General features: G+C 44.8%; 1 protein-coding gene across 1 annotated transcript in view; it reads right to left on the bottom strand.

The window, feature by feature from the left end:
• Nucleotides 1-26,112, bottom strand: part of LOC138567367 (transforming protein RhoA-like) — a 231,592-nt gene extending 205,480 nt beyond the window's left edge. Inside the window, exon 1 of the mRNA XM_069645506.1 lies at nucleotides 25,981-26,112. The gene's annotated coding sequence lies outside the window, so the exon portion shown is untranslated. The remainder of the gene's footprint in view (nucleotides 1-25,980) is intronic.
• Nucleotides 26,113-27,424: the final 1,312 nt, after the last annotated feature.

Below are 27,424 nucleotides of genomic sequence, written 5' to 3'. Positions count from 1 at the left end.
GGGTGCAGGGGGAGGGAGTTAAGCAAATATCCTTTACCAATTGATTCAGAGACCGTTCACCTTGGACATCTTTTGGGGGGACACCTGGAGGCGTAGTCTGGGCATTGTGCGTTCTCCAGTGTTGCAAAGAGGTTGATGTCCCCGTTCTGCAAAGAAGTTGTGCAAAATGCATTTGTGCAAGCACCACTTGTGTTTGACGTGTAGGTGAACGTCTCTGCTGAGCACATCTGCAAGAAGATTGTGTTCCCCTGGAAAGTGCAATGACAGGGGGAACATGTGTTTGAGTGCCCATTTCCAAATGCTCTATGACAGTGGACAGACATGGTGTCTGTAAGCGCTAGAATGGTTGTCCATTGCAGTTGTGTCTGAAAGGCTTTCAGGGCTTTAAATACTGCTACTAGCTCTAACAGGTTGATTTTTGTTCGATGCCGATTGTGACCATGCCGTTTGGTGTAGAAGGTGAGCCCTCAACCATGACAGGGATGCGTATGTGTTGAGAGCGGCCTCAACTGCGGGGGTGGTGAACGATTTTCGCTTCAGAAGGTTGTCCTTCGTCCACTACTGCAGTGACAGAACAAGGGCTTTCGAGACAACCACTAGATCCTACCACTGACCGATTGCCTAACACCAATGGCTCGGAAGCCACTCTTGCAAAGGACGCATGCGCCGACGGCATGTGGAACCAGGAAAATGCAGGATGCCTTTGTTCCCAATAGCCTCATGGCTTTCTATCGGACAACCAGCTACAAACTGGGGGATCTGCAAAAACATATTTTGGACCCTCATTGGAGCAGAAGACAAGCCCTTCTGTTCGAATTAGGGCCCCAGAAATGATTTCACTTGGCAAGGGACAAGACTTGATTTCTTCTCGTTGATGGAGAAACCTAGCTGAATAAAATAGGCCTATGTAATGTTAGGAAATGGAGGCCTGGACCTTAATTCCTAAACTTCTAACGAAATTAGCAGGGACCGGGAGAGGGCCCAGTGAAACTGGCCAGTCGGCAGTCCAGGATGCTTACAATTCAAAAGCACCAGTCACCATAATGTCTTTGCACCATTTCATGCAAGCCAATTTTTGGCCACCCACTCCCCAAATGCTAGAAGGCCGTTCCTCAATTGAGACGGGGGAATCAACTTTCTTGGGAATCCAGCCGAAGAAGAAGCTGTGCTTCATCGGCATAGGTATAAAACCTTACCCTGAATTAAATCTGCCAGAGGGCGCAGATACAAATTAAAAAGCAGCAGGGGCAGGGAAGAACCTTGTGGGGCCCCACACAAGACCCTGGCCGAAGATTGAAAAGGAAATAGCAACACTGTCTGCGTGTGCTCCGAATGAAAGGATGTAATCAGGCCAAAGGTGCTCCAGAGATTCCTGCCCTCTCCAGGACCTTCAGTAAAATACAGTGGTCAATAGTATTAAAGGCCGCAGAGAGGTCGAGCGAAATCAGCACCCTGACCTCCGTGCGGTCCTGAAGACACACCAGATCATCCAGGACCGAAATCATGACCAACTCCGTACCACGCTATAGGTTATAGTCCTTTGGATGCTCTCCATACACGGTTGATGTGCGTCTATAGTTATAAGCCACTCGTCTGGATAAGGGTACACCGGAACGGACTGCCTGCGCAGGAGGGTTGGCACCACTGCTAGTACCTTGGTGAAATCCCTCAGGCGGAGGCAATGCCGAAGGGGCGTACTTTGAAGTGATCGTGTTCTCCATCTTGAACCTTGGTACTCCTGTGCGCTGGCAACATTGAAATATGAAAGTATGCATCTTTCGTATTCAAGGTGCAGTGTAATCCCTGGGCTTCAGCAGGGGAATTGCTTCCTGCAAAGTTGTCACCCTGAACCTCTGACGCTTGACATACTTGTTTGCAGGATGCACGTCTAATACAGGGTGCATAATCAAATCATTTTTTGGGGTACAAGGAAGTATATTGAATAGATACCCTTGTTCACCCAATGACCCGGTAAGAGTTCCATTGCTCCCTTTTGCAGCAGGGCCTAGCTTCTGCTTGAAGGATGAGGAGATGGTCTCGAGACAGTCATGTGTTCTTTGGTGGGCGATAGAGGTGTTTGAAGAAAATTGAAGCATTAAACTTCCTCTACAGGCTTCAACACCCATGCATGGGTGAAGCACGTCATCCAACCTCCTACTGTAGAGGCCTGGGAAGGGACCTGAACCAAAGAATCATTCGCCGACAGGGGAGCCACTGGTGGCTGCATTCCTACCACTTCCCCTTGCTAAGCCGAAACTCCTGCTTTTGAGAGGCTCGATACGTGTTAAGACGCTCCTTCTCTAGAGCACCAGGGTAATACACTTGTACCGTAGGAACCCTGAGCAGTTTGAGAGAACGATTACACACAAAAGAAGCAGCAGATATTAAAGACCCCATGTTTCACATACAGCCTGCCGAAAATTTGTTGAGAGATTTTAGTGTCTCATGCTCTTTCTTTGCCGTCTCAAGAGCGTCTTCCACCGGTTTTCCAAAGAGAGCGGGCTCTTCAATGGGCTTATTAAGTGAGGCTTGCGTGTCAAGTTTAAACCCAGAGTTGTTTAGCCAAGCACAGCGTTTTAAAAGAGTCCCCCTGCTAATACTCTGCCAGCCATCTCTGCAGTGTTAAGCGTGTTCTTTAGGTCATTCTGCGCAACTTGCGTCCCTCCTGCACGACCAAAAATAGTTGCGATGTAGTTGGTTCAGGAACATTCTGAATTCCGTCCTGTACCAGACCCCGCTGGACATCATTGAAGCTGGCAAACAAGAGTGCTATTATTGGCAATGCAGGTACTATAGGCCACAGAAGAAGTCATTCTTTTGCCCATGGTGTAGTTTCTTAAAGTCTATCCGGAGCAGCCTCGGATATAGCCAGTATATGTCGTACATGGAGGGGGAAAAAATAAAAATTCAGTCTCAGATGCCCTTCAAGCTGCTTCTCACCCTAATCAGTGTTCTCCCGGCAGTCACTCCTTGTGCGAGCGGGCCTCTTTATTAGTTCACAATTTGCCCGCTTCCTCGTCGTAGGGGCTCCAGATTTAGTGTGTACATTGGTTGCCTAGCAACCCAACAGACATATCACAGAGATAGGGCAGCGACGTTTTACGGGGCATGCACCGCGCACACTCCACCCTCCTCGCAGCTGCTCTGAAAAAGATAGAGGGGAACCCCACCTGGGACCAAGAGCACACAGTCCTGCCAGTATGCCTGGATCACCAGCAGATTGCTCTTTGCATCTGCTCCACAACGACCTGCAGCAGCTTTGTTGCCTGGACTGTAAAACGCACAGACACAGTCCGGAACTGCACACATAGTTCTCAGCCCAGCCGTCCACTCCAGCCAGGTATTTAGGCGCTCGTTCCACGTTTAAAAGGGAAAACACAGATATGCTGTGATGCAATAATCTTAAGATTAAATGTAGGAAAGGCTGCAGCACCACCAGCCTGCTCAGCTACTAATTCCAACTATATAGCTTTCCCTTAACATTCTACATTCTCCCACTTGGTTCAAAAAATTCCAAACAGAACACAGGGAGCATCATTCTGTACGGAATACAGAAGTGCAAATAACAAAATAACCATGTACAAATGATCACAATAGGATATCAGTAAGGCCCTCGTGGAGTTAGGAGCTGCAAGAAGTGTCACAGGTACGTGTGCACCAAAAAGCGAAGTTAGACTCGACGCTTGCTGTCTCACAGCATAGCGTTGTATGTAAATAAGGGCAGCACTGTAGCAAGTACTCAGTGTTCTTGTACCTAGCACAACTGGACTTCACAAGAGAGTGGAGGAGGCATGCTATGCATTCCTCCACAGATTGAATTCTTCCTTCAAGAGGAAGACAGGAAAAAATGCTTAGGGCCAGATCCTCAGAGATAGTGATCATTCAAGACCTTACAGGAGAAAAGACATGCAACTATTAAGTCATGGGAAAGTGGGTGTAAACCCAGGTGGCAAACTTCCTCCTCATCCTATACTTTCTCCATATGAGGACTCAAGTGGCATTCAGGGATAAATATCTAGGCAAGGTGTGAGAACACAGAGGGTCTTCTTGCCTCTACTTCCCTTATGTCCTCTGAGCAGGTGGCCAGGGAAAGGCCATCGCTTTTGGACCCGGACCCTGGGGGTGGAGAAGCAAGGGAGGATCACCTGGGTGGAGGGTTCTTGGGAATAAAATGTTCTCAGGTGAGACACAGTATTCAGCATTTCCTGTCCAGGAAGAGTGCTCTAGTCCAGGGGCAGTTATGGGATATTGTTACCAAAGTCCCACCGGCATAGAAAATGAGGGAATATTTCACTGGTCCAGACGCACCAGAAAGAAAAGAGAAAAGAATTCAGGTTAAGATGGGCGAGACATGGTACCCCCATTTCCTCATGGACGAGCAACCCTGCCCCAACCTTTATGGGTTATTTTAAGTCAGCTCCCCTCATTTCCCCGCTTGTGACACTTGACAGTACTGAGACGAGGAGAGGCAGCTGAGAGTAATGAACACTATACCATTTCCCCACTTTGGTACTGGGACGAAGAAGATGCCCACAATGTGTTGTGAAGGTCATGCTTGTTAGGGATTGCAGGTGTATAAAAGGAGCAGGGATTCCAGGTGTATAAAAAGGAGCAGGGAAAACAGAGCAGCAGCAGGGAGGCCTGTGTCAACACAGAACCTTGTTGGAATAGAGACGAGCCTCTGAAGGGAACGACCGTGGGACGGTCCATTGTGTGCAGCACACCGGGACGCTGGGGACTGCAAGGAGAAGTGGTCATATAAAGCGTGGCGTGGGAGCTGGGGCTCGATGGGGCGGACTGAAAGCAGAAATGGGAACCGTGTGGAGACGTTGGCCATTTCATCAGAAGTGCTCGTTCCCCGGTGTCAATGAGCAGACATATCAGTGCCTAAGGGGCAGGAGTTGTCAAGGTCTATCCTTCCTAATTTGGATATAGTGGCGAATACGTTAGCACCACAAAAGAGGAAAATGCTTAAGGAAGGCAAAAACAAATCCACGGTTCTCCCCGTAGCTGAAGATATTAAAAACATCAACTCTCAAACTCTTTTATGATTGGAAATTACACTCGACCCAGTCAGCTTTGGCAGCCTATAAGGTTGCTGCAAAAAACTATAGAGTAGCGATAATTGAGGCCAAATAAAACGTCTTTAACAGAAGAATTTGAGAATGCTCAATCAGATACCAGGGAACTCTTTAAAATCCTTAAAGAACAAGAATCTACGAATCACACTGACCCAGGACTGGTAGTAAGGGATGTTGCCTGGTACAAAGAGGTTCAGAATGCCATGCAGGACAAGTTAAAGGATAGTTCCGGGACTTTTTTTTTTATTGTCCCTACGGTTCGGCCATGTGTTTTTAAGCATAAATCGGTAGATCGTAGAAAACTTTCCTATGGACCTTAACCGACTTTTCGTCCATTAACACACTCGAAATCAGCCGCCATTTTCTGATAATCCTATCATTTCCCCCCATCAACCTGGCTCACCTGCGTTTGCGGCACTAAATCAAATTCCCCCGCCCCTGAGCCTGACATCAGCAGACGCGTACCACCCATTTCCCAACGCCAAAGCACGTTTCGTGTCAACAATCGCTGCGCCTCAGCTAATGAAGTGTCGCCATGGAAATGGCAGGACACCTCTTTCCTCAATAAGTATAAACACACCGTTTCACAACACAGCAGTAGATTTTCGATTCCATTACTCTCTCTGTGTTACTTTGAGTATTCTGTGACTCGTTTCTGTGCTCTGGTCAGCTACCTTCGCCGCTTCTAGGCCTTGTGAACACCTGTACCATCTCTGTAAATTATTTTACTTTCTTCACCACACAATGGCTACAATAATGCCGTATATGTACGAGCCCGAGTACACCGAGGAGGAACTACTGGAAAGGCAAGCACGCGAAAACGATGGGGATTCGGACGGCAGTTGGGAGGACCAGTCAACGGATGAAGAGCCTGGACCATGTCGCATGGACGGTGTCTCCACCTGGTGCACGTGCAATCGGTGCGAGCTAATGCCAACTGAGGAGAACTGCTGCTGCCGTGAAAATTCCGGGTGCTTGGCCTACATTTCGGAAGGCGAGCCAAGTCCGCAATGCATCACCGAGCTGTCAGAGTTCAGGGAAGCCTGCCTCTCACGGACCGTGTTGAGGATGATGATGGTGCTTATGCACGAACTTCGCGGCACTGTTCGTCTGCGTAATCCGAGTAACGAGTAAGTATACTCTGGTTGTGATGTCAGTGATGCCACTTCTATTTCATGGTCGTCTCCCACATATAAAATTACATCTACATATCATTCGAACGCATGTAAATTGGTTCCATATTGTGCATTTTCTAGATAGAATTTTTTTCAAAGCAGAATGACATTTTTTTACCTGAACCGACATTGATAAGAAAGTTTTGTCATTTTAATACAGTTTGCATCTTTCTTTTTCACAGGTGGTACAGGCTGGTGGCCTATCGTTGCTTCACTTGGTGGCTTCACGGGAGGCTCCGACACCGCGTTCGGAGAGTAATACCTGCCTGTGCGGTACTTGCCATTAGACAACATTTCCCCAGCGACAGTGGACAATACTGCGGATTTTCCCTGGATGTGCTGCAACCGGAACTTTACAATGCGTAAAGTTTATTATTTATGTTCAATTGAAATTAAGATCTAAAATAAAACCCAACATATTTTAACAATGGTTGTTTTGATTTTTTAAATGAATCTAGTGTGTCTCCATTGAATAGTCTTCCTGTGCCTTATCTTGTCACACCACATGTCTCCGGCCAGCATCCTCCCTCACGCTGGCCGCCCACCTTCAATCCACATAACCGTTGAACCCATATGCAGCAGACATACATATGTTATTTTGCGGGTTGGCATCAAGCCTCCCGGCCTTGCCTCCTCCCCCAAAAATACTTACCACACCACTTTGTTCAAGCGTTGGCAATAAAAGGCCGTTGGATTTTATTGATACAAAACATGGTTATAGGTAAATAATCAATATGGTTGATCATAATAAATCATCCTTTTGGGCACTGGGTACAGAGATGACCCCCTCTGGCCCGTGCCGCCTTGCCACCACAGGCCAGCCTGCTGCTGACTAACTGCCTAGGCATCCAGGGTCTCCAGGGTGAACTGCACCCATATATTCTCCTGGGAGGGTGAGGTATTTATAAACTCACCCCCCTGCCTTCCATGTACTAGATCCTGCAGCCTGCCTCTTACATGCAGTTAGATGGCCTCTCCTTGGTGAGGCCCTGCGGCAAACGAGTCTTGTTTGCACGACCACCGCCCCAATCCACCCCCCCCCCCCCGCCCTATCAAAGGCAGTTCGCACCGGGGTACTTGTGCTGGCAAGTGGAGCTGTCAAGGAGCGATAAAGGCCAAGAGGTGCCAAAGACCATGTACACTTCAAAGTGGTCTATAGAGCATGGGTTGTTGTTCCCATGTATACCTCCAGACCCCGTGTCTCCTGCCAAGCATCCCCCCTCACGCTGGACGGCCCCCTGCAATCCACATAATGCCACGACATATACACGTCATTCATTCACAAACACACCCCTGTTTCGAATTCTTTATAACCCACTTCATATTTCTAATGAGAACTTCTTTGCGCTTTGCTAGTCAACCCGTGAAGGTGCTGGTTATCTGCTCTTCGTCTCTGTGAACTTCCGTGACCACTTCGAGGAAACTCGTCAGTTTGCAAACCTGTGAACTGCTCCCTGTTCTACGACAAGAAACTACTCGGATCCCTGCATCTAACTGTTTGTTCGTCAAGGTAAGGCCATGTACCATAATCATTTTGCGTCCAATTTCTTTTCGTTCAAGACAGTACATGCAAGGAACTAGTCACATGTTCTGAGTTTAGTCAAATTATCTTTCTATTTTTTTTAAGTTATTCAAATACTTATCCGCATGTGAATAACGTGTATAGTTCCAAGAACCAAAACAAACCTTGCATTGAACCTTTTATGTGTCATTTCATTTTTTAACACATTGGTATTCATAGAGAATTGTTGATCTTTACTTTTCAGAACTTTCCACAATGCCTGCCTGTTCCATTGGCGGTTGCCCTTCGAAGACCCATAATAAATCTGAAGGTACTATAATGCATGTTTTCCCTAAGACAATAGATTAGATAAGAGAATGGGTCCGATATTGCGGATATCCACCGTCTGAGCTTGAAAGTAGAGTCCTAGAAGTCTTTGCGGACAAGAGGGGTGATCGATACCGCATCTGCAGCAGGCACTTTAGCTCAGACATGTACTCCACATCATTGCTAATAAAGAAGAACACACCGCGAGCGAGGCGAAAATTGCTCTCAACCGCTATTCCCACTCTATTCGTCCACATCCCTCCACTGGTGAGTCAAGTTTACGTATTTATCTCTCGGCCTTGCGGTAGTGTGTAGCATTAGCTAACAATAATTTCCCCATTTATGTATCCACTCAATATGAAGGCGGAAGATTCTCCATCCGTGTCGTTATTGCAGTCATCAGCCACTTCAAGCGCCTATCGGGTAATCTTACTTAGCTATTCTGCCACTGACTTGTTTTGGGCATGTAAATAAATAGTTTTAATTTATCGTGTGATTATTTTACCTAATGGTACACCCTTGTACTCGTCCTCTAGTCTTTGTTTTCAGTTATAATTATTGTTATCCAAAATAATGCAAGTACTGTCTTTCAGGGAGATGCTGAGGAGTCCAACGTATTGACGACAACCGTTGATGTCACTCAGATGCTCGAGGTACGTTTCCGGACAGTTCCATCGATGGAGATCATCAGATCTTGCATTCTTGTAGCGTGATTGTTACACACAATGTTTCTTTCGTTTTTAGCCATTGATATGTCCTTCTGTCGTCGCCCTCCTATGTGTCTTCTTTTTTCAATATTGTGTTCATTACTAATGAAAGTCCTATGTTTCAGGGAGTCGATGGAGCATTAGTCCAAGAAGAAGGGGGAGCATGCAGTTACGGGTCGGCGCAACAGCTTGCAGAAGTGTGCACCGCAGTTACATCGTCCCTTGATGTTCTTATGCATTTCGAGGTATGGATACTGAAAGTTCGATCAAGCGAAATCATATGACGTGATTACATCCGCTATACTTCCTTCTTTATTAACGCAAGTACTATGTTTCAGGGAGATGACGGAGCTTCTTCTACAAGAACGTCACCCCTAGTAGTTGATGCAGATCTCTGGGTGGTGACACTTCCAACGATCGAGCAAATCGAATCATATTTACATATCCATTATTTATTTTAGACAACTGATCATTTGTGCAGGTCTATTTAGATGAGCCGTTGACGCCTGCACAAAGTTTATGTTCTTTTTAACAAAATAGAAAACCATACTAATGCAATTACTGTGTTTCAGGGAGTTACTGAAGCATCATCTTCAATAATATCATCAATGGAAGTCTATGAGGAGCCCGAGGTATGGATCTTGACAGTTCCATCTAACTAGATCAACAATGCGTGAATAATTGTCGTTTGAATGTTCTACACAAAGCGTTCATTCGTGTTTTGCTATTGAGATGTACGTGGGTATTGGTCCCCAAGTACATTTTGTGTTTTCAATATTATTATACATACTAATGGAAGTTCTATGTTTCAGGGAGTCGATGGAGCGTCAGTGCGTGATGGATGTGCTTATCATGAAAATATAGTCGTTGCAGCGCAAGAGGAAGTGGAGACATGCACACACGAGTCGGAGCAACAGCGTCCTGATGTTGAAGTTCGAGGCAAGAAAGTTTCAAAGAAAAGAAAGCAAAAGAAGGTTAGTGTCCTGGTCACTATATTATGTTGTTTTTCACTGTTAATAGTTCAATACTGTTAAGTTGTGTTTAAACTGAACATCCCTTTTCCAATCTGTCCTCTAGTTGCGAGTGGGTGTACGAACTAGATCTACACAGACAGTGAAGCGAACAAGAGATGTTGCTTGTCAAACCTTTTGGCAGGGACTTGAGACTGGAGATGCATCGTGCCAATGGAAAGAATATGAAGTGATTGACAACGGAGCTATACCACCACCAGCCATTGATAGTGAATGTCCTCCTGGTAGTTCGGATGCAGTCGGAGATCAATTTACAGAATCCACACCCGCAAAAACTAAGACCGCGAGAAAGTTGAAGAAATTGTTTTATTCACCCATCGCCGGAGAAGGAACAGATGTTGCAATGGAAGAGAATGAAGTGGACGACAATGAAACACCATCAATATCACTGAACATAGCGGAAGACGATATCAGAGATTCTACCTTTCATGTGAGTGACATGTCCTCAACGTTACAGGCCGAACCAGCTGGGATGCAGAGTGACAGTATAAGGAAAGAGGCCAAATTCATTGTATTCGATAGTTGTTTGATTGATATTATTATTCGGATGAAATGTGGGCATTCGGTTGGTGGGGAAGTATGTGGGGAGCCATTGATTAATGTGACTCGTGCAATTCGAGGCACTAACCTTAAAATACATGCCACCTGTACAAAATATCATCCTTTCTCATGGTCTGCACAACCCATGCTGGGGCAACTGCCAGCAGGCAATCTACTTTGTGCAGCGGCTGCACTTTTTAGTGGTTCAAGTTTTAAAAAGTTAGAGTCTTTCTTTCAGTTTGTGGGAATCCATTTCATTGCGAAAACTCAGTTCTACAAATACCAAACCGATTATCTATTTCCAGCCATTAGCGAAGCTTGGAGAATGGAAAAAATGTCTATTGATAGTACATTCGCAGGCAAACGGTTCAGGCTAGCCGGTGATGGACAGTGCGACAGCCCAGGATTTTCAGCCAAGTACTGCACCTACCACTTTCAGAACATGGAAAGTAAGAAAATTGTGAGTTCGGTGGTCGTGCAGGTGTCACAAAGTACATCCTCAGTGGCCATGGAGAAAGTTGGCTTTGTAGCATCATTGCAAGAACTACAATCGCGGGGAATGGTGATCGACCTGATAGCCACGGACAGACACGTTTCAATTGCCAAAACAATGAGAGAAGAGTACAAAAATATAAATCACCAATTTGACGTTTGGCATCTTGCAAAAACAATCAATAAAAAAATGTCAGCTGCAGGTAAAAAAAAAGATATGCAAGGTATTTCACAGTGGTCCAAGTCAATCAGCAACCATCTTTGGTGGAGCTCAAAAACATGTGGAGGGTCGTTGGAAATTCTACTGGAAAAATGGCGGTCAGTAATGCTACACTGTAGCAACGTTCACTGCTGGACCACAAACCAACATTTCCACAATTGTGAACATGGCCATTTGTCCACAGAGGAGGCACGGAAGAAGAAGTGGTTGATTCCTTCATCACCCACTCACAAAGCCATTGAAAAGATTGTATTTGATAAAACTATAACAAGAGATTTGAGGGGACTCACGGAATTCTGCCACACAGGAGATTTGGAGGTGTTCCACAATATGTGCCTAAAGTACAGGCCAAAACGATTGCATTTTGGCATGGAGGGCATGATAAATCGGACTTGACACATAACCATAATGTTGGCCGTCAACAAAGTAGGACGACCGGAACTTTAGGGACGCTTCGCTACAATAAGGCCTTCACTAAAAGAAGTAAAGAATGGGTTATCAAACCAGTGTTTGAGCATATGCAATATGACTTTATTGAGAGACTTATTGTTGATGTCCTAGATAGGCACATACATGGAGTTGTGAACGAACCTGTGCAGGGGACAACTGCATTGCCATCCAACATTGCCTCTGTTCCATGTCCACCTAAAGAAGAGCTCATTGAGAAATACACATCACGGTTTAAATGATTGTAATTTGATGGTCTGTTCTCTCGAGTCTCCTCATGTCGCAGGCCCATTGAATATGTTTAGCTATGTATTGTGTAAATAAAAGTGATTGCTCTGTGAGTCCTGTGAGATGGCCTTACACTGAATGTAGCTAACTAGGAATGTGTGCTCGTTCAAAGTGAAGGTCAGCTGCTTTGATTTTTTCTCGGGTGCCGGAATGGCCCACGACTCAGTATAAGGTTCTATTGTTATTTGACCTTGACAGGCCGGGACCATCCCGAAAGACTTCTTTTTGGGGGTGTGGGGCAATAACGTAAGAAACGATAATGAATATAATTTCAGAAACGAAAGCCATTTAATGTTTGTTCATTAGAAGAAATAACGTCGGCATAGAAGGAGTGGTATTTCGGGGCTGCCCTACGCACAGACACAATGGAAAACGCAAATATAATGTAAGTAACTCTTTAGATGAGTTTATACCGCAATTTAATTACTATACAGTAGCTTTAAAGACGGGTTAAGTTGTACTTGTTCGTTCTATGTGGCATATTGTTTTGTACCGCGCACTATCTTGAGGAGAACCATCTCCTTTTACGGAAGCACCTCAAAACCTTCCTCTTTGCTTCTGCTTTCTCTCTCCCTCTCCCCTGCTACAACTGGTCCACTGTCTGCGACCTCGGTCCTGGGCCCTTCCACTCTCCACCTGCACTGCCTCCCTGTCAACCCCTGCACTGGGGGACTGTCTCAGTATCCTACAGCCCCCCCTTGACGTATAATACCCAGTTGCACTGTCCTAGCTATGAAATAATTTCCCGACCTAATATATAAAATGAATAATTTTAATAAAGATCTGATGGTGAGACTAATTTCATTTTTTATGTTTTTAAAACAGGTACATCCTTCATTATTGTATGTGTCACGAGTACCAGACACCGACGGATGGCTTTTTCAACCGCAAGTTGCTTCTCCGCGTGAACAACGTTACCACCCTGACCATTTTATGGGACGATCGCCAAGTACAAGTATGCCCTTACGCGGTACTAACGGCTAGATGCAACATACAGACCGTTGTGGTGGCCTAGTGCCTCGTTGTTGGAACAGCCATGTGATTATCAGTGCGACCGAAGAGCTTATTTTATCGTAAACCAACACCCTGTGTACTGCACACGAACATCGCTTGCCTCAAGACGAACTATTTTGGATCGAGAGCAAAGAAAAATGCAAATCGCTGAATATTCTCTAAACATTTGATGTCAAATAAATGTACTTTGCCAAATGTACAATCTTGCGGTTTGCTTTTAAACCACAGTTTCATATTCCGAATTGTGGCGCTGTATTGTGAGATGATCTAAGACCCTGTGTACAGCAAAGGAACATCGCGTGCCTCAAAACGAACTTTTTGGAACGTGAGCAAATAAAAATGCAAATCGCTGAATATTCTCTAAACATTTGATGTCAAATAAATGTACTTTACCAAATTTACAATCTTGCGGTTTGATTTAAAAGTACAGTTTCATATTCCCAATTGTGGCGCGCTGTGTTGTGAGCTGATCTGTGTTGATTTCCGGGTTCTGTGTGGAGTCGCGTAGAAGACGCCTGGGCGCGTTTGCCTACGCAGCACAGTCACGTCACGGATAGAGGCGGGGAATATGAATGTTTTGATAAAGTCTGTTTCAGGGGCGGGGGATTTGATTTAGTGCCGCAAACGCAGGTGAGCCAGGTCGATGGGGGGAAATGATAGGATTATCAGAAAATGGCGGCTGATTTCGAGTGCGTTAATGGACGAAAAGTCGGGTAAGGTCCATAGGAAAGTTTTCTACGATCTACCGATTTATGCTTAAAAACACATGGCCGAACAGTAGGGACAATAAAAAAAAAGTCCCGGAACTATCCTTTAAAGAATATTAGGGCTGATATTGCCAAAAGAAAAAAAAAATAATCTACTTGGAACAGAATCTGGAAACCCTGTATGGGCTTTTAGTAGGTGCCCGTCCATTCCTCTATTTATTTTCACGGCCATCTCAATAGCAGAATTGGCTTCTATTATCGAACAGCTGAAAGCCACTAAATGTAAAAATGACCCATCTGCAGCTAATAATAAAACATGCCCATGTGTTAAATACCCCTTTTCTTTAGAACATTTTGGACCAAGTAGCTTATAGGCAAATTGCCGAGCATATGAAAAAATTTCCTATTCTGAATGACCAGCAATCAGATTTCAAGGTAGGATTTGGAACAGAGACAGCTCTGCTAGAATTAAAATCTAGGCTTCTGGACCTCATGGATAAAAATGAAGCCCATCTGCTGATGATGTTGGATCTTTCGGCAGCCTTCGACCTAGTGGACCACATCATGGTCACCAGGTAGGGGGAGGTCGCAAATTTCTCACCAATAGCAGCCCAATGGATCTCATCCTTTCTTTGCAATCGGGAAAGCAGAGTATTCTTTAGAGAAGCAGAAGCTATGCCCATCGAGATATTTCGGGGTACCACAGGGCTCTTGTACTTTGCCTTGTTTATAAAACATCTTTATAGTTTCTCTATTTGCCATGTTAGCACATCAGGGGGTGAGATTTACAAATGATGCCGACGATACGCAGTGGGTCATCCTCCATGACGACTTAGATGAGGCACAGATTAATAAAATGTATGCCTTGATTGAGACCTGGATGGTCCACAATAGACTTAAGTTGAATAAGGAAAAAAAGAGAGCGGTTGGTTGTAGGCTCGCCCAATACGATAAAGAAATTGGGACCAGCATATGAATGTTTTCATATAGTAGCCGCTAAATTAACCCCTCTTAAGAAACTTAAAACACTGGGGGTCATCTTTGACCAGCATCTCAGCATGAAGTCTCATGTGTGTAGCCTGGTATCGACTTGTGGCTACTACATGAAATTGTTGGCCCACCAGAGACCCCTCATCTCTCAAGCAAACGCAGAGACAATTGCTAGAGCGATTGTGGGAGCTAAAATTGACTATTGCTCCAGCCTACTCGTGGATATCAAATCTATTTGCAATAGGCTGCAGGTTACCAAGAACAGAGCTGTAAGAGTGGATATGGGTCTCTCTCTGAGAGACCATGTGTCAGCAGCAAGAGTCAAGAATCCTTTTTCGACTACTGGTAATAACTCCGAAATGTAGGCAGGGAAAAATGCTTGCGTATCTTGTCTAACAAAACACATGGAAGATCACTTGGATCCAGCCATCAGGATCTTCTGATAATTCCCAGGTGTAGGACCGCGAAGGCCTCAAAGGGAGCCTTTCATGCTGCTTCCCCTAGCGCTCTGGAGTTAAGAAGCATTGAATCAATTGAGGTCTTCAAAAGAATACCAGAGACACTTTTTCTTAAGGAAGTCAGCCTCTGCTTTACTACTCCTCTGTAATCTGTCCATGCATGCAGAGTTTTTTTTTCCTTTTTGTGTCCTGTTGCGCCCTTAAACCTACAGGTCCATGGCCTGCGCAATATAAATCTATAAAAGTAAAGGAGTTGGGCGCTGACATTCGAAACCAGAGTTTGTGTGTTACGCGCTGCTGAGTGAGCTATTGCCGAGACTGGCGAGTTTCTGCCAGATGAGAAACCCGGTAGACGAATGATTGAACATTGCCATGGTTACAGAATACTTTTTATCGGAGTGGTCGCGTGTCTCAGGAGAGAAAGTTTTCAAAGGTCTCTGGTGTAAAGTCGAATCCATTGTTGAATGTTGCAGCGCAAGGACAACTTTGTATCAGAGCGGCTGCAAGTCTTAAGAAGAATGCTTTCGGAGGTCTCGGAGCGCTGGGCATTTGAATTAAAGTGAAACAAACATATTAAACAGTGGACTGAATAAAACAGAATTTTAGTCAAAACAATACCTATTGAATACTGAATTGAATAAAAACGTAACCATTAAGCAAAACTAACGCTTGTTGAATCCCGAAGTGAAGGGAACTTTAGAATTAAGCAAAATTACTGCATGCTGAATGCGAAGATTGAATTAACAGAACTTTACAAATACATGAATAACGGAATTCAACTTTATGGGCCAAGGAACTAGAGGCAATAGCAAAGTGGCCCCACCTGTTTGTGATAACGAGATAAAAGACTTGGGGAAGGGAACCCTGAGACTTGAGGAGCTACATTTGTTGTCTTGAGCATGGAGCCTCAAGATCCTTTTGTGTTTGAATTGTGTTGCCTGAAACTTGCGGAAGGGAGCCCTGAGGATTTTTCAGAACTGTATAACCTTGAATTTAAGAAAAGTAATCTTGAGCTCAGAGTGCTACGATCAACGGTGGCAACAACATTGAGACAATGTAATTACAAAGACACAATCACACTACGCCCATATACAAGAAAATGGCATTTAATGCTTGTTGAAGTTTGGTTTCAAGGCCAGCCGACACGCATTTCGAGCGATGCTCTTTTTCAAGGCTTATTTTCCAAATGTGATAAATCCAGGCAAAATGTATATTCGCGGGTACATTGTCCTGTATCCAATCTAGAGATATTCACGCCCTGTATCCGATCTAGAGATATTCACCAGGGTGCATCACCCGGTATCAACATTGAGGACCCAGCTGCTGCACACCGCTGGAGAGGATGTCAGCGCTGTTGCACTTTCACAAAGCGAGTCACGGGAATGGCAGTAGGCTGGATTTTGTGGGCCTGACTCGCACGTGTCTTTTTTCCTGGAATAAGCTGTTTGAGACCACAGATATGTGGAGGCCGGCCTAAAACACGACACATGGGCTGGTGTGCAGTGTTTAAAAGGCTTGGTCCAGTGTTAAGGTTGAGCTGGTGGGAGCTCCTATATGTCCCATTCTAACGAATTATCCTTCTCCTGCTGCCTTCTCTCATGCCTCTTCTTCTCCAAGATAGAACCAGCAATGACCAATCTTAGACACATTGGGGAGAAGGCAAATTCCCCAAACCACCTCTGAGAAGTGAATCCTTTTCAAGGAATGTCCAGGCTCTAACCCTGAGGGGGCAGATTTCCATTACGTCACAATGCTGCTGGTACGATTGACCGCACATACTCCCAAACTTCCTTGAGGGCCAGGGTGTGCTCCAACAGATAGAGCGGAGTGGAGTGGATTCCTGGACGGTCGCAGCCAGATCATTGGCACTTATGTCAAGCATTCAGCCTTCGGGCTCCATAGCCTTCCTCATGGCATCCTTTGCATGGTCTACATAAAGGGGACATCAGCATCCCATCCCCCTTCAGCCTCACATCAGTGTCAGGGAGGTGTCCTGTCGGGGTTCACCTCTCTGCAGTTCCGATATTCGTCCTTTTGTAATCTCTTCTCAGAGTGTAGCAAAATAGCTGAACCGGCAACAGTTGGGTGCTCGGCTCCAACACCCCGCTTTCCTTGTAGGGTTGTACCGAATAGTAGATTTAAAATATTAGTCCAAATACTGAATAGTGGTCTTTTTAATAAATAAACTTATGTACACAAGAAAAACATGTGTAAATTAAAAACACTTTATATGTATATCCATTCTTAAATGCATTATCTTCTTTGTTGTCTAAAGAAGATGTGTGTAAACCATGAGGAATACATGATCAGAAAATACAATGTTCAATGTATTTGTGTGCATTCATAGCTGTCGCTTGTTGGGCAGGGCCCAAGTAACTAAGACTATCCCAAAAGTATAGCGTGCAATCACTGAGGGGTGACTGGGATGTGTCTACGTATAGTTTCATATGTTTCTTTTGGGCCTGCCCATCTTACGCCTCTTGGTTGCTATCAAGCACTGAAACACAAAAGGAGCGATTGCATAAATTAGCACCCTGCTGACATGCTACTCAATACAATCTGGGATCCTAAAACCATGCTTTCTACCTGTGGTTCTGAGAGGTGATGCAGCATTTCAAAAATGTCTTTCCAATAACAGATAGTATTTTTCTTTGTTTTCGGGTGGGGTATGTTTGTGGTGTTTTGGGGCATGGTGAAACACGAGACAAAAATATATATGTAATGCTGTGTCCTCCATGGTTCTCGGCTCACCCTATAAGGAAGAGAAAGTGCAGATTTTCAGATCTTTAATTAGGATGTGGATGTTTGTTTTGCTTATTTGTTTCACTTTAAATCTATTTGGGCCAACGTTTCTAAATTGTAAACTTACATCTCCTCGTGTTTACTACACAAATATACCTCTTTTTTTTTTGAGTCTCTATGTTCCGAGGGTTCCACATGTTCGTCGCCGGCATCCCACATTTGTCACTTCAACTGTGCAGCCTGCAAATATGACATCCTGGCCTTTTTGTAGCCTCACATGCATCGGCCGTCGCCAGCCGATAACCCAGAGTTGCACTCTAATATGGGTATAAACCCTAATATTTTAAAGCCAGTATACAATGGCCATGCCCCCAAGCGTGGAGAGCACAGTCCACACTGGTCAATTCAGTAATTAGAAACACCTAAACTTTCAAAATTCAAATTACTTTGTGGTATCATTTACTGTACTATACTCTCACCCTTGATTCAACACAGTCAGAAGCCAACCTGACCATAAATAATACAAGGTAGACAGGAACTTTCATCAATAACAAAAAATGATTAATCAACTAAACTAACTAAATCTAACTTCACCTTTGTGTCCATTTCATGCTATCCAATATGCTCCAAATGCCCCTAAAGCATATTCTTTATCGTCCTTTAGATAAAATCCCAAACATACAAAGTTAATATCACATAGCTAGGTTTGTAGGGGACCACTTGCCACGGGAGATCCAAGTAGCGGTTTGTCTCAAGCTAACCAGGCTCCCCTTGGCTATAACCAGGAGCTAAATAGCTCCCAGCTCCTGGCAATGTCGAACCCTGTTCTGTCCTATTGGATAGGACTAGAGTGTTTTTTAAGCGCCAAACAATGTTGGTTCTGCCATTTTTACGAGGGCCGGCGCATGTGTGACTTTTGCCCTGCCTTCCCATACCAGTCTCGTGCTTCACCCTTCAACCCTTTTCCAGCCGCAGAGGTGCATGCCTGACTGAAAACTAAGCAGGTTTTGGGAATGGGAAGGCCAGGGCAGCATATGGAGGTTTCGTAGCATCCCAAGCGCCCAAGCTCAATGAGGTAGATCATCCCATTTCCAGTCTATTTGAAGTGGTTTCAGTAACATGCTTTTAAAAAGCGACCAAGGGTACCTTAGCTCTCACCAAATGTGCATGGTGTCCCTTTGGTTGCAGCAATCCCTAAGCAGCGCATACTTCAAGGACACACGACAACCTACTTGAAGATGATGGCTTTAGAAGCAGAGTGCCTCCAACATTCCTGAAGGTCACAAAGAGCTGAGAGAATTCCCAGAACTTTTTTGTCCTGTCCAAATAAAATGTTAAAAGCTCTCCTTCTTGACAACTAGCAGTGGAGAACTATTTCCGCTTCCAAGGACAGATTAGGGGAAAACACTGGTGAGAATCTCGCCTGGTTAATTTTCAATTCAGATATCACTTTTGGCAGAAATGGAGGGGGTGTACGTAGAACCACCTCGTCACAGGGAAAAACTCTGCATACAAAGCCTGGATCTCACTGAGGTAATGGCAATCGGTAACATCAACTTCCATGAAACAAACTCGATATCAAGAAATTAAATCGATATCGTCATAGCCATTGGGATCAAATGGCCAATGACAAATTGCTGTCAGGACTACATTCAGGTCCCACTTGGTGTGAGGAACCTTAACTGGAGAGTACAGATGCATGGCCAGAAGTGAAACTGGACCATAGCATTAGAAAAAGATGAGTGTCTGAATTAAAGTATGCCGCCAGGTACATTCTGCAGGAGGCTATTTGCGTACCTAGGCTGATAAGGGAGAGGTTGACACAGGATTCTTCACAGGATTCGGCCCAGGCTCCAATGGCAGAACCATAACCATTTGCTCTTGTACTTGGAAAGTGTAAAGGGTTTCCTGGCCGCCTGAATTACAGGCATATTTTCCTCTGAGATGCTTATGTGCCCTAAGGATTCGACTTCTGGAACCACCAGTAAAGATCAGCTATCACAGGGATGGATGTTGGATCTGACTCTCCTCCTGGGGTAACAGGTTTCAGGAGATCTGGGAGCCAGCTTTGGGAGGAAGGTCAAAAACGATTCATATGGCTTGAGAACCAAAACATTGCTGGCCACCAAGGTGCTAAGAAAATTAGGGAGTAATCTGTCAAGCTCCCGGTAGATCAGAGAAAAGACAAAGGCACAAAAAACCCAAATAAACCATTAAGGAGCAGACTCCCTCACCTTACCTTGAAGCAAAGTCGGAGCATTTTATGTTCAGGATCTACTTCCCTGTTCAATTGCCACTCATGGCTGGCCGTCACCAGCAGACTCCGGAAACTACAGCAGTTTTCCATCCCCAGTCGATAATCACTTGAAACCCAATTTCTCTGTGAATGGCCTATTACCAAATCTCCGCCTATCGCAATCTGGGTTGCCATGACTGTGGTGCCCAGTTTGTTATTATAGAAGACTAATGCTGCATTGTCTGCATGCATCAGCACCATCTTTTTCCAGATAATTGGCTGAAAAGCTTTCACAGATAAGACTATGACAGCTACTTGTAAGATGTTGTGTGTGTTCCTCTCTTGGGAGGAGCACAAATCGTAAACTAGGAAAGTACCTCACTGCTGTGCACCAACCCAGCAGTGAAGAGTCTTATGGTAGCCTGGATAAGCAGTTCCTGTAAAAGTCATTCCCAGAAAGATTTTTCAGATTGGACAACCATAAAAGTTTCTGACGCACTTCCTCCAAGGCCGGCTCTACTTGAGAGGGGGGATACGAAGCTTGGGACCAGGCCTGCCTCAGTGCTAGAGGAGTCTGGCGCATTTTCAGCCTGGCAAGGGGCACCCACCAGGACACATGAAGCCATAAAAGCCCCAGTCCCGGGAACCACCAGGCGCTCACGAGTCACAGTGGGGTCTAAGGAACATCTATCCAGGATGACCGCTCCCAATGGAGTTGGGAATACTCTGATCCAAGACGTAATCCAGCAGAAGTTTATGAAGATTAGTTCCTGAGGAACTGCTAAAGCACACGCCACTCGGTTACAAACAGGCCCAGACAATGCAGATCTAGAAAAATGTTGAGCTGTGTGTCTGGTAGCCGCCGGCAATGAGACCTCCCAAGCCAATCATCGGATTAAGGGCACATATGGGCATCCTGGAGCCAGAGGAAGGCCGCTACAACCACCATCATCTTTATGAACACCTATGGGACAGAGTTCAGGCCAAAAGACAAAACATTGTACTAGAAAGGCGTGTTCCCCAAAGAGTACCACAAAAACCTTCAATGGACTGACCAAATTGGAATGTGGAGGTAGGCATCCTTCAGATTCACTCGGCTGATCCAGTCTACCTGATGAACAGCAGTCCAGATTCACGCAGGTGTGATAATCTTTAATTTCACTAGGGGCAATTGCAGATTGAAATCCTAAAAGGTGTGCAGGCTCTCCTGGTTTGCTTTTGGCAAAGTAAAGAGAGAGTAGAAAGCATTACTTAGAGGGGGTGGCCATCTGCTGTATAACAGTGGGAAGAGGGAGATGAAATCCTTTGTTCACAAAAGACAGAACCAGAGTCACATGATGGTCCCCCCAAATCTTGACATGGTATAACAGCCCTCTGCCTCCTTTCATTCCCCTTCCCACCGGAGCACTATGGGACCAACCATCACTTGGAAGATTTATCACTTGAGGTGGGCGCAGGAGAGACCTGTGGAAGAAGGGCGAAAGAACAAAAAAAAAAACTTGCTGGATTATCTCTCCGCCTACCGGACTTGGTTCCTGCAAGGCACGAAATCCCTCAACAGTCGCATGACAAAATAGATTAATGCTGAACGTTGGGGAACAGGGGTGGGCGTAGTATAGGGAATACTTTGTCTTGGACCTCTTTTGTGAATTCTGAGGCATGGAGCCATACCTTGTGGTACACAAGCAGCCATTGCAATGCCCATCGATGAGGTGTCCACAAAGGGAGCTTGAGCCTATAGCAAATCTTGTGCTACAAGGCCGACAGTCAAACTGTAAGAGTCGACCAACTGGTATAAACTGCTAGAATTGAGACAGCTCTTTCTATTGCTTCTGGTTTGCTGCAGATAAAATAGCCTTGGCATTGGCTTACACGTGTCAGAATTGGAGATCCTTCCCCCCCCGCCCCCTGTAGACTCTAGGGCCTGGTCTTCCTTGATTAGGACATGTGATGCAGCTGAAGCTGAACAAAGTGGTCTTGAATAAAAAATAAAACGTTGCTGCTGCCACCACCACCAACAACTGAGGGCAAGTGGTAAGAAGGAGGAAGTGGAGGAAAGAAGCCCATAGCGCACAGGGACGTCATTAGGGGGGGGGGGGGGGAATTGTTGCAACCCCTGAGGTCTCCCTTGCTACCACAAAAAAAAAAGACTATAAAATATATAGATATGTTTTTCATGCCATAAAATAAGCAGTGTCGCATAGCAATTTGCTATGCAGTAGGTTTGCTAATCAAATGGACACTTGTGTAGCAGAGTTAGCTATTTAGGTTGCCCTCTTCAATGAAAGCACAGCTCACCCTGCATTCCTTCAGTGCTCTCTTTACCCTCTTTTCTCTGTTCACTTCAAGCGCTAATCGAGAGAAAGTGCAGGAGTAATCATCTCCTCTACTCTCAAAGGCATGTGTGGGAGTGCTAGGGAAGCATTTATTTATTTTTCAAATTGCAAACCAAAAGTAATCGAGGTGATACTTTTATTATGCTTTCTGTATCCGTTCTAGCAAAGGCAACTTTTTTTTTAATAAAACTGAAGTCACGCAATTCCATTCCTAAAATGTAACATAATGCATAATTACAGTACCCCTACTGTTAAACACTGCATCATCTCACACTTTACAGTAAAGTTTAGGTTAGTTTATCTAAATTTCATAGGGCCAACTATATTTCATTTTGTTGGGGAAGATGCACCATATTGACAAGGGACTACTTTTGAAACTGTAAATTATCACATGATCAGATACTTTTGATGGCAAACCTAGTTCTGTAACCTGCAGGTTGCATACATCTTGCAACTGGTGCGCAACTCGAGCAAACCCATACTCTTTGGCATTCTATGTTATCACCCTGTTGCTTTATACCAGGTACCCTGAAAGAGATGACCACAAACTACAATATTCCACCTAGTTTGCCAAGTTCCCTGTCTGATAAGCAATCCACTGTGCTTAGTCTTTATTTCCTTGTACATGATGAATACACAAAGCAAACTAGATGCTTACGCAAAGTAGTGATCAAAAGTTCCATACCAAACACTTTAGTTAGGCTGTATTATATATCACCACATTACCACCTGCAGGAGTCAACTGGCCAAACTGTTCTCAAAGCCTTTTTTATCATATCCATTTATTTGTGTCCATTGACGCAGCTAACCTTTTACATTTTACAGACACTCATCTATGGCTCACAAAGTCTTTTCGCCCACTTGCGCAGTCGAGTAGATTTTATGAAGGGAAAGCAGCATTTACCAGACATGTTTAAAAACTTTTATTTAACACTTATTTTATTTGCAGTAAATGACAAACAAGTTCACTGTGCATGGCTGGATTCTGGGTGGCAGCAATGCGCCAAACAAAGTGGGTTTATAGTGACATGCACCATTTTACAGAACTCGCATTTTAAATGTTGTCGTCCTCCGTTGCTATGGGTCGAGTGCATTTCTCTTAGGTTGAATAAGTAAACTAAGTTACCCAACCTGCAGGTCTAGCTGAAGTTTAAAGAATTTGCAAGGCCTCACTCCTCACACTATTTCAGCGGTATGCAAAACGGCTGCGTTACTGCCAATTTCATGTCTTGGGTACAAAAATCTTCTGGTGACATTAACAATATAAGTAAAGAATTGCTAATCAAATGGGTCGGTTTGCTAATCGAACATTTTTTAATGAGCAAACTCTGCTATTCCATTTTTGAAAACTAATTTATGCCTTGGTTTTTTAAATGTAAGCTTGTGGGCTGTGGCCAGCGTCATGTGGCTCTTTGTTTCTGGAGTGGCTAGCTTTCTCGTTCAGGCCTCGCAGTGACGCTAAAATAGCAAAGAATTAGGAATAACAAATAATTATTCTTTCGGGAATTCTATACAATAATTTCTAGACTCATTGGAGGTTTATTTCAGGCACACTTCAGGGGGTGGGTCACTGATTTAGTTTGCTCTTAATTAAACACCCCAACCCAGCCTTTAAACCTTCTGAGGTCCATGAAGGATTACCAACACACGTTGAGTGATAGTGCATGTATATTTGTTCTAAATAAAGCACTTAAGCATAAGTGCTATACAATAACACAATTATCATTTGGCTTTGGACATCTGCTTGCATTCACAGTAATTTGGTAATCTAGGACTATAAACACTGATATGAACGATACATATGGTGACCCATTCTTGTATGAAATGTATATCACAGTGATATTGTAACCATATTTTTTGCAGTGTGTTTAAGAACAATGCTATGTGATGCCACTTCCTGTTTTGTCAAGGGGTGAAAGGTTGTGTTCCATCGCTTCTCGTGATGTCACTTCAGAGTGGGGTCAAATGACATCACTTCCTGGGATTGCATTGAGGTCAAGGGACATGTGATGTCACATCCACTACCCCAGGCATTTTGGTGAAATGAAATCCCCGATAGCGCATCCATCTTCCTATTCAAAGGAGTGACGAAATGGAGATTGCCCAGAAAGCTTTGTGGCCTGCGAGCAGGTCTTTTTGAAGACTGACCCGTGACCTTTGTGAGGCCTAAGAGAATGGGCTCTTGCTAATACTCCAGCCTTAGCTGGAAACGCTTCTGGTTGTGGGATTTCTAGGAACTCAATGAGGTTCACGATTCAATATATAAATAAAACAAATACAAATACACTATGTTATTGTGATTTATACTGGCACCCCTGCCCTTTTCATGATGTCCTGGCTCTCTGACTGTTCTGAAAAGGAAGAGGGGTTTTGTTAGTGGGACAAATAAGTAAAGTGCCACAAAGCTTGGATGTACGGTTGGTTTCAGTTCAGAAACAAGTCACTGTGCTAGGTATGTTTTTAGTTGGTAAGGGTTAGGTGGTGTCTGTTGTACGAGTTTGTGAGGAATGATGTGTGTGTAATTGGTTGAGTTTCCTGCTGTGTTTAGCTGGGTGTTGCCGAATGTGGGCATTTTGTGGTGGTTGTAGTTTCTGCTGCGGTAGAGGTAGGCATGTGTTTTATTTGGTTAAGACAGGGAGTAAGCAGGATACTAGAAAGTTGTAATCTTTCAGTATTTATATATAAAAATCTTTTTTACGGTGCATTTACTAATTTCTAATATTTACAGTGTTGGCAAAATATTTTTGGACATTTAAAGACGCATGCTTGAAAAGAATGAAAGGGTGTATAATATTGCATCTTTGGGAACATGCTCCATATGTCTGTCTGACAGTACAGCATGAGAACGTTTCAACATAACCGGTAGTCACCAGTGAAGTCACTGAGGAGGCTACTAGTTATATCATTACCCTTATAAGTATGCTTATGATCGGCGCAACGTGGGAGGGCTTCATAGTTAAGGTGGTGTAGCTTACAACATATGCCGAATTTTAGAGATTTAAAGTTTTAACATCGACGTGCGTGGCAGAAGGCAATGGTCGTTTTACATACTTGTCAGTGGAACGCACATGCCCCGAAGAGCACATTTGTTCGTATAGGTTCATATACGTGGTTTAAAAAACAGAAACGGCAGTATCACCAGTTCCTTGACAGAAAATGGGTATACTGATGATACGAGAGCAACAACATGAAGGGTGGGTGTGGTAAATCCGCTCACACCCCAGCACCCTCAAAATCGGGCGCGTCCCAGTGCAAATGAATCTGAAGGATTTTATAATTTGACTCGCGCATCAACAGTTTAAGAGAACCTTGCAGCGCGTTCACGGCGAGACGCGCGCACACGCTTACTCTTTCAACCAATAGAAAACATTTGACATGCGCTTAGGCGGGGTGCGCGCCGAAAACACGGACATTGGTGGGGTTGGGTAACGCGCTCACCGCTAAAAAGAAAATACACATTTACAAATCTGTTAACGTTTAGAAAGAATAGCCACGACCCCCTCCTCTTCAGAAAAGGAGATAAAGTCCTCCGCAATGAGCGTGAGTGACTCCAGGACCGGGGCGGAGGAATACACCTCCCTCCAACACAAAAGTATTGAGGGATTATTCCGCTTGTTCCTTCCAGCAGCGTGCCTGACCGCATGCTGGAAGAGATGCGCCAAAAACACGTAATTTGTAAGGGTATTACCGTTTCAGTCGGTGATTTCCTTCTTGATTCTTTTCTCCCTTTCCCGACAGAATCCACCCGCCCTTCTTTGCGACGACGCAGCGTCGTTCAGAACCCACCCACTTCCTTTAAGAATGACCAATTACAAAGCTGCTAGTACATATTGACAACCTAGCTCGCCAATTAACAACCTCTTGTAGAGCTAGGTGGAGTTCCGGAAAGGGGAGAGGCACTACCGCGGATATTCCACTCAGGAAATGGGTGGAAGGCGGGGTTTGAGAGTTTAACGAGCAGGAGAAGCTAACCAATCGACGGTCATAAGTAAGTAGCCATTTGCACACGTAACGAGGGGTGGGGCCACAGTTTTAAGTAGCTAACTGTAGCCAAGCCACTCTTGGTGACGTTTCGGGCGTGGTGTAAAACTAAGATTAGATCTGGCAATTTAACTACAGCAACTGCAGAAGTCGAAGAATTCTAGCAATACCTTAGTCTGCCTTCCTGCTTGACAAACTTTGAACGTGGCAGCATTTATTGAATGATATAACGCCTGAATTACTTACTAGTACTCTTCAATACCCCTAATTATACACTTGACTTCCTCACCATAGTGATTACTTTTCAGTTATTTCCTCTTAATCATAGAAGCCTAGTTCACATTTTGTTTTAACTCTCCCAAGAACTATACAACTAAGGGGGTAATTCATAGAATTTCGCACAAAAGTGGCGCACGCAGCTGGCGCACAGTGTGCGCGTGCGAATGTCTGCGCCAGCCGCGTGCGCTAAAATCGATTTCCGTGCACAGCGTATTCATGGATTTTAGCCTCCAAAACCAGCCGTGGCGCAGAGTGCCGCAGCGACCCTGCAGCAGCGCCAGTTACGCCCTCAACGCCCTCGCGCAAGGAAAAGCAATCAAAATTTCCCAATTCAGCGCAAAGGGCTGCGTTAACCCTGGACCAGTTTACAGGGCTGCCAAACAGCAAACGCCAAGCGGGGAACGTGTATTACTGGGGTGCGTGTGAAGTTTCACCCCTGAAATCCACGTACCCAGGCCAATCGCGTGTGAAACGTCCGGCGCACCCCTGAAATACACTGTCAGGGGGAAATTCTGCCGGGGTCGGCCGGGCCGTCCGCAGACCTCCGGGCAGGGAGGCCCCAACTCCTCCCGTATATCCCAAAAGAGATAGAGTATGAGACACACGCAAGAAGCAAGGTGACTCTGCTGTTTATTAGACAAAACGGCAGGGATGGGTCAAGGAGCGTACGCGTCCGTCCTGACACACACACAATCGTGGGGCTCGCAGGCCCTTTTCACCTTAGTATGACGCGCTACTTGCGTCACTTGGAAAGTTTTAGCAAAAACCTATCTCCACTCTGGATTGGTTACTCGAGTGGTAGGGTTAGTATAGCGCACATATAGAGAACGGTGTTATTGGCTGAGAGTTAGTCAGGTGGTATACCTGGGCTG

The sequence above is a fragment of the Ambystoma mexicanum genome, chromosome 2p (assembly GCF_040938575.1).
Source record: "Ambystoma mexicanum isolate Mex_15411 chromosome 2p, UKY_AmexF1_1, whole genome shotgun sequence".
Classification (NCBI taxonomy): Eukaryota; Metazoa; Chordata; class Amphibia; order Caudata; family Ambystomatidae; genus Ambystoma; species Ambystoma mexicanum.
Note: the sequence above shows the minus strand (reverse complement) of the source record. Positions and strands in the feature narration are given on the sequence as shown.